The sequence below is a fragment of the Pogona vitticeps genome, chromosome 1, assembly GCF_051106095.1.
Source record: "Pogona vitticeps strain Pit_001003342236 chromosome 1, PviZW2.1, whole genome shotgun sequence".
Taxonomy (NCBI): domain Eukaryota; kingdom Metazoa; phylum Chordata; class Lepidosauria; order Squamata; family Agamidae; genus Pogona; species Pogona vitticeps.
The window spans coordinates 320,587,797-320,595,804 of NC_135783.1; the positions used below are offsets into that span (position 1 = coordinate 320,587,797).

Sequence of the window (8,008 nt, forward strand, 5' to 3'; positions counted from 1 at the left end):
AAACCCTGGAAAGGGCCACTGTAAGTCAGAATCAAGTTGATGGCACATTTTTTTTTTATTATTATTATTATTATTATTATTATTATTATTATTATTATTATTATTATTATTATTATTATTATTATTATTATTATTATTATTATTATTATTATTATTATTATTATTATTATTATTGTTGTTGTTGTTGTTGTTGTTGTTGTTGTTGTTGTTGTTGTTGTTGTTGTTGTTGTTGTTGTTGTTAATGTTGTTGTTATTAATGTTATTAATGTTATTAATATTGTTGTTGTTGTTGTTGTTGTTGTTGTTGTTAATTTGCAAAGCAAGCTGGCTAAGTGTAGTAGGACCAACCCACTTGTCAGTGTCTGTTCACTTCTGGTAAGAAGAAGTTCCAAGCCAGGCCTGGAATACACTTGCCAAGTTTGAAGCCTGCTTCGACTACCTCAGAGGCCTTGGCAGGATCACTTATTAAGACACAGACTGGCTTTTGGGGTGTGTGTTTTTTTCTGTGTTCGGTTTTGCTCATCCTGCTTCCCTTGTTCCACACTGATGTAATGCTGCTGGGGAGGGAATTGCTTTGCACTTTTTCTTTGCTGTGTGCCCACGGGGGTGAGAACGGAGGATCCCTCTCGGATGCAGCGTGGAGTCAAAAGCCCAGCTTTCTCTGCTTTGCCTAAGACCTGCTTATTATTTTTTCCCCCTTGTCAGCTGCCTGTTATATCAATCACGGAGCTGGGATCTATTTATAGGTTGGGACTCAGAGTACTGTGTCCTTAGTCACAAAGAGAGACAGAGACGCAGAGGGGACTCTCTGCTGGTGTAGGGGAAACCAAAAGGTATCTAATCGGCACTTAGAAACACCTTGGGGGCAAAGGAAATCTTACCCTGAGTCTTGAGGCTCATCTTTGAACCTGAATCATGTAAGTACTTAATTTCTGACCTTTTATTTTGGGATCTAGTTTCTCCTATCTCTTTTGGCATCCGTGTGTGAAATTACAGGAGTGTGCACCTTCACTGGGTAAAGAAAAAAGGACGTGGATGGGTGAAAATGAAGAGTCTATTTTCATTTTTTTAAAAAAATTCAATAAGGTCAAAGTAATTCCTGGACAAGCAAGTTCTAATCATATTAGAACTGGATACAAATGGCTCAAATTGTGTTGTTTAATTCTGACGTGCCTTTCATTTTCAAGGAAACAAATGGAAGTTTTTGTGCCTGATAGGATTGTTTGTATAATGCAAACAGTACATATTGCTGGGGATCAAAACTGCCAGCCTTCCGTGTAACTCAGTTTAAGGGCTTCTCAAGGACAGGTGATAAGTTTTCCAGTACTGATAAAAAAAAGTCAGAGGCAAGGAAACTTCAGCATCATTGGCATCCTCTTATAAGAAATATACACCTCAGAACTATTCAGTGACAACTTCAGTATGCAGGGTCTGTAATAAAACGGTGACAAAAGAGGAATTGTCTTGAATGCTTTTGGATTTGAACTTTTGGTGCGGTGTGGACATGAATGTCATTTTTTAAAAGTCACTAAATAGTATACGAAGCCTTTCCAGAGTGGCAAAAGGAACACACATGACTTTAAGCATAATTTAAAATACTTATAGATGTATTTTAAACTATATATATGTATATATGTGTACTGTACCCACAACTGACAGGTAGAAATTTTTGTTAATCACTGAACATATAAAAATGCCGTTTTGTTATATGAAAACCAAAAAAATGCACATTGTCTCAGATTATTAAAACCATCTCAGTAATTAGTGTGTGTTCCTTATATGGTGCATGGTTTCATTCTGAGAAAGCAGTAAGTATGCAGAGTAATTTATTTTTTTCCATAGTTTCCACTCAGAATTTTGTAATTTTCTTGCTGAGTTTTCTTATGTTACATTTTATGGTAAGGAAAGGGAATTCTTTTTAGTCATTCCTTTTCAAGCCTGTTCCCACAATTTCATAAGGGCTATAGTGGTAATCTCCCATAAATAGTCTTTTATTTTATTTTATTTTATTTTAAAATAACCTCAGCATGATTTTAAAAATAATCTGAGCTAGCAACATTATTTTGAAAGGTGAGACTTTGAATTTAGTGGAAGAAAATGCATTTTTAAAATATAAATTTAAAATAAATGGTTTCCATATATTAAGGGCAGAACTAATTTGAATAAAATCTTCTGATAAACTGTGATTATAATAGTTACAGATCATAGTAATTATAATGTGATTGTAATAGTTATGTTGTAGTAGTTATAATGTGAGTAGTTTTTTAAAAATTATATCACACAGATTCTTGCAATGTTTGTTTACAGCCAATAAATATTCTTGAGGATTTTTTGGTACAAATAAAGAAAATGTAAGTTCTGATTTCAGAATTTAATAGGAAGATAGAGTATTCTACATGGCTATTAAAACACAAGATGTGTTTAGAAAAGAAATTTAATCCAACTCAAAGTAATAGCTTAATATTTGCTTTTGTTTATTAGTTTTGTCCTTAAAAATAAATTTATTTTGTATAAAGCTAATTTATGTAGTTTTTACATCAAATCTCATATATTCTTCCCTTGTTTGCTATAGTTCATTCTTCAGTTCTGTGAATAGAGGTCAGATTTTCCATAAAACAATTCACTAGATCTTTGTACAAGCCAGCTGAAATGAACATTTTTGCATTTTTATTAAAAACGCAGAGAATATTTGAGACTACTCTTTTACACAGACTTAGTCCTGTTACCCTGGATAGTTGCATGAAAGACTGGGTGTTTTGTAGATGCCAGATTGTAACACTAATCTTTTTCTCACTGAGCATATGCAAAATGGTAAAGTGCTCCTATTGACATACCTGCCAATGGCCATGATTGATCCAGGCTTTCTTAAGAGATTGAATAAATTGAACAAATATTCTCAAATTTTCAGTTATTGCATTCATTTTGGCACATTTAAAGGATATGCATGAAAAGCAAGAGGGTCTCACCTTTTGGCAGGTAGATATTTAGCTCTGTATGTGTCCTCTCCTGTTCAGTGAGTTGATACTTTGTATTGTTTTTGAGAGGAGGGAAAGAAATAATCAACTATCAGTTTTCAGAAATTCAGTAGAGCAGGAGATATATTTCTTTCCCATTGTTAGTAATGAGATAAACAGAGATAAACTCTTACATATTGTATGCATGGCATGACATTATTACTTGCTTCTTGCTTCTCTAGGTAATGTACTCAGACATCCGTCAAAGTCATCACGTCTGAATTTGCTTCTCCAATGTAGTGTTTAATGGGTCTGTTTGTGATTCAGACAAATGGAAAATCTTGCCCGTTCCAGCCTGGTCACCTGTTAATGCCTATGAAGTGATATTATCTGACCTACTTTACTAACCCTCTTATGTTGTATTTCATCAAGTTATAAAAAATTTGCAAAACATGTATTCCAAGCAGACTTTTGTCCAGGTATCAGAAATAACCCTACCAGTCTATGACTGTGAAATAATATAAAGAACCCCTGGAAAATAAGATGGATCTACTGGTATTACTTAGCTAATTATAAATCTAGACGGCTCCTCCTAATTTTTTTTTAAAAATTATCTTACAGCCACATATTTTAAACAATTATCCAGCCATCTATCTCACTTTCTCTTGTTATCTCTTCACCTGTACTTCAGGCTGTCTTTTTATCATTTCTCTGTTTTTTTAACATTTCATTATGCACATGCTTTCTCCACCCCCTCCCCTCCATAACATTTTTTTCCTCTGGAAAACACATTTCTTTCTGGCACAGAAAATAAACTCAGATTGCTGGTAGTTATGTTAATCTAATTCAATCCTCTATGGGTTAGAAGTGAAATTCTAATAGTGGAGCTGTTGAGGGCTTTTTTGTTAATGGCTTGGGGATTACATTGAGTTAAAGGCTCATTTCCTAATCAAACAGAGAGGGAGAGAGTGACTCCGAATATTTATGAGTCTCCCAGTGTGAGTTAAACATTGAACTCCAAAAGCAAGATCTCAGCGCAGTGGAAAGAGTTAAACCCCCTCAGGGCTGCTGTGGAAAAAAAATGAAACCAGTTAAGCCATCAGCATTTTCATGGGCTGTACAACTTCAGTTCTATGGCTGGGTCTGGTGGAGGGGAAGGTGAAGGAGAATAATCATCTCACAATTTTAAAACAGATACTGTAGTGAGACAATTAAAACAAAGTTAAACGATGCTTCAGAACACTTCTCTGGTAGGTATACACACATGCACAATGTGAAAGAATATAGGCTTAATAGCAGCCACAAACAAATTATCATTTAAACAGTGGGCTTTACAAATACATGAGGAGGACAGCTGATTCCCTGCTTGCTTTGAGATCTGTTTCCTTTCTCCAGCCTTCTGTTGTTGTCTTCTTGGTTCTCTCCTAGTCAACACCTCCAGTGGTTCGTTAGTTATATTTACATATGGCCCTTCCACATTGAGCTCAAGGGGGAATGCATGGATCTTCTCCTGCTCAAAGTGTTCTCATAACAGTCCTGTGAAATAGGTAAATCTGAGAGAGAACCATATAATCAAGGTTAACCTGTGTTCAATTGGACCTACATCTCCCAACACTAAGAATACTGCATTATAGTGTCTGCTTTTTTCTTTAAAATCTGGAAGGTCCACTACAAGCTGTGCAGTCTTTCTAAGATGTATACACACATTTCAGATGACCAGTTTCATAAACACATGCTTGTTAGGCTAGCCAGGTGTGTTAACTCCTGAAGACATATCCTTGCAATCATATGACCCATATGTTGGGTTTCTTTGCCTGCAATGTCGTTGATATTTGTCTCTAGGAGAAGGTGCTCTAGTAGTTAAAAGTGTTTATCTGTTGTAGGGAAAGAGAAACAAAAAGTACACTTGGAAAGATGAAAGCTTATGAAAAATTAAAAAACCTAATTAGTCTTGTATTGGTTACATGACTTCTGGTGTCTCTGGGAGAGTAACCAGCATTGTCCCAATTAAGTCCACTAATGCCATGAGGGCCAGAATGCAGAGATGAAATTGAGATTTTCAAACATGTTTGAACCCCAACAGTTTTTAGTTATTTTCCACAAAGTTCAAATTTACATTTTGGACATGAATTTTAAAATTCAAAATTCAAATGCTGTAGATGTGTTGGCACCACTTGAATTACTTTATTCAAAAAGTGAAGAGATTTCAGATATCTTTCAGCTATGAAATATCACAAATTGTCAGTAAATTGACACTACGTCGTGATCCTAGTGCATCAGACACGAATACTGTTCTATATTAGCTATCAAGTGCTATAATACCACAAATATTGACAAATTAACAAAATTTTGTCAAATATGATATACCAACCCCCCACTTATCTTACCTGTTTTCGAGGGACCTTAGTTTCTTTAAAAGGGTCTCGGGGCTCTTCAGTAAGAAAACAGTTTAAAAGGTTAACAAAAGAAAAGCATATATAAAATTATGGTGGCACATTTAAGAGAAATCCAAAGGAAAGGGGGGGAAAGTAATCACAGAAACACACACACACACACACACACAAACCTGTAGCACCTTAAATACTGTTATGTTTCGATGTGAGCTTTCATGGACAGGTACACTTCTTCAAACATATAAAATACAGTAAAATATGGACTTCTCAAGTAATAGTTCATGCCAGCTTTGAGAATCAGGGATGTATGTATGGTTGCATCTCAAACATGCAATAATTTATGACCTGTGTTTGGTGTTCAGTTCTTTTGTATTCTGGTTTGTAAACTATAATATACAGAAACTTGTCTCCAACAATTTCAGTCTACCAGGATATTCTTCACAGGATATGAAAGTTGTCATTTTCTAAAAGAAGCACAAGAAGAAGAATATGGAGGGAAACAGCTGAGATAAAATTATACGCATGATGGACACACAAATATAAGGACTGAATATGAGTCCAGTTTTCTTAACTCATTACCACCTATAAAACGTATTCTGTTGTCCAATGTTATTTTCCTTCACAACTACCAGATCCATCTTTTAGTAAAAGGCGCAAAGATAAAAACTGTTAATATTCTCTATACTACACACATTTTTCCTTTACTGTCTCCTTTAATTGTGTTACTCCGCACAGTTGGTCTTTACAGCAGTACAAACTCCCCTTCCCTCCTTTTTTGCTCTTGCCTTGTATTCTGTTTTCTTTCTCTTATGGGAATGTTTGCAAACCATACTCCAAAAGAACTGAATATCAAACACAGGTAATAAATTACTGCATATGTGATGCCACCATGCACCCCTTACTGTCAAAGCTGGCATGAATGTATTCCTTGGGAAGTCCATATTTTACTATATTTCATGCAACATGTCTGATGAAGTGGAGACAAAAGCTCACATTAAAATACAAAAGTTACTCTTTAAGGTGCCAGGCTTTTTGTCATATATAATTACTCCCCCCCCCCTTTCATTTGGGTTTTGCCTGAAAAGCTTGCATGACACAACTAACATGGCTATCTCTTCTAAATCTATGTTTAAGACAGAAAAGTTTAGTTCAGCATGAATTTTCAGTGACTAAATTCCACTTCTTCAGGTACAACCTTCTGATAAAGTGGATCCATGAAAACTCATACTGAAATAAATTTGCTAGTTTTAAAGATGCCATGCTACCTTTTGTTTCTGTTATTTTGATTTTGCTAAAGCAGGCTAACATGGATGTTAGTCTGCTTTAGCAAAACCAAAACAACAGAAACAAAAGATAGAGTGGCATCTTTCTCAGAAGAACAGTTTTGTTACCTTATCTCCTTTTCCCATGCCTTCAACAGTCACGGTGACATGCTGAATGGTTCTTTTCAACCATGCCCTACATTAATGCTTAACTCTGCCCCATATAAACTGAGTATACAACATAGCTTGTGCCCCAGGAAGCTTTGCAATAAGTATGGATTTTGTAGCAAAGTCACACAGGGCTCTTCAGAGATATCAGCATGAAAACATTTCTTGAAGTATGAAAACTGCTGCACCATACCATATTTGCATAATAGTTATAATACTGGTGCATTGTCAATATTCTGATTTACAGTGAACCCTTTTAGGGTTCTCTAGGTAGAGAGTACTTGGAAGTGGGTTTACCACTCCCTTCTTCTGGGAGCGTCCTGGGGCTGTGCAGCTTGCCAAAGATCACATAGGCTGGCCCTTCTCCTAGGAGGGCACAGTGGGGAATTGAACTCCCAGCCTCTTTCTCCACAACCAGATACCTAAGCGACTGAGCTATCCAAACCAAATACTGTGAAATATTAATTAGGCATCAAATAAAGATGACCCAATGTTTGCAGGCTGCCTTAGAAGATAGGTATTCAACACTGAACACTGAAACTAGGAAATGATATTGAAAACACACAGATGTCTTCACTGATAATCATGAAAACCTCCCAGAAAACAGAGTAGCACCCAACTTCAAAGAAACATAAAATGTATCTGAATAAGCCCAAGACTGTCCTGGGCTCTCAACAGGTAATTTACATAAGGAAGCATACTGTTGTTCCTTCCACAAGGCTTATCAGTATTGGAGTATTCTGAACTTAGCTCCTGACCTGACACTGCAAGAGGATGGTTTTTGGAGACAATTTTGTTGTAGCTCTGCCAGGAAAGATGTAGATTATCCAGATCTTGGGAAATGTTTCTTTTTGGACTACAATTCACAGAATCCTGGCCATATTTGCTGAGGGAATTAATAGTCCAACATATAACCTTTTATAGGCTCTGGCGCTATGTGGTCAGTGGACGTCTTTCTGCTATTAAGTCCCATCGTTCCTCTTACAGTAATTGAATCTTTGAGCTGTAGTAATCAACCACATTTCTGAATTACAGTAGTACCATCCTCCTAACCTTATATGAGAGTGGCCTCAGTAGATCTCCTTCAGAGCGGACTCTCTATGAAGCTTTCAAGAAAACCATATGCACATTTTCAGTCTGGCTAACTATATAGCAATTGCATCTCGCCTTTTCTTAAATGCCAGGATCTATTCTGATGTCTGCTTGTAAAGTTGTTTCATTTCCTTCATGA

At 36.0% G+C, this 8,008-nt stretch overlaps 1 long non-coding RNA gene across 1 annotated transcript; it reads left to right on the forward strand.

Moving 5' to 3' along the window:
- The first annotated feature begins 539 nt into the window (after positions 1–539).
- On the forward strand, positions 540–3,496 carry LOC144589086 (uncharacterized). The gene is made up of 2 exons (XR_013544989.1): positions 540–917; positions 3,197–3,496. It is a non-coding gene; the product is annotated as an uncharacterized LOC144589086 (long non-coding RNA).
- Positions 3,497–8,008: the final 4,512 nt, after the last annotated feature.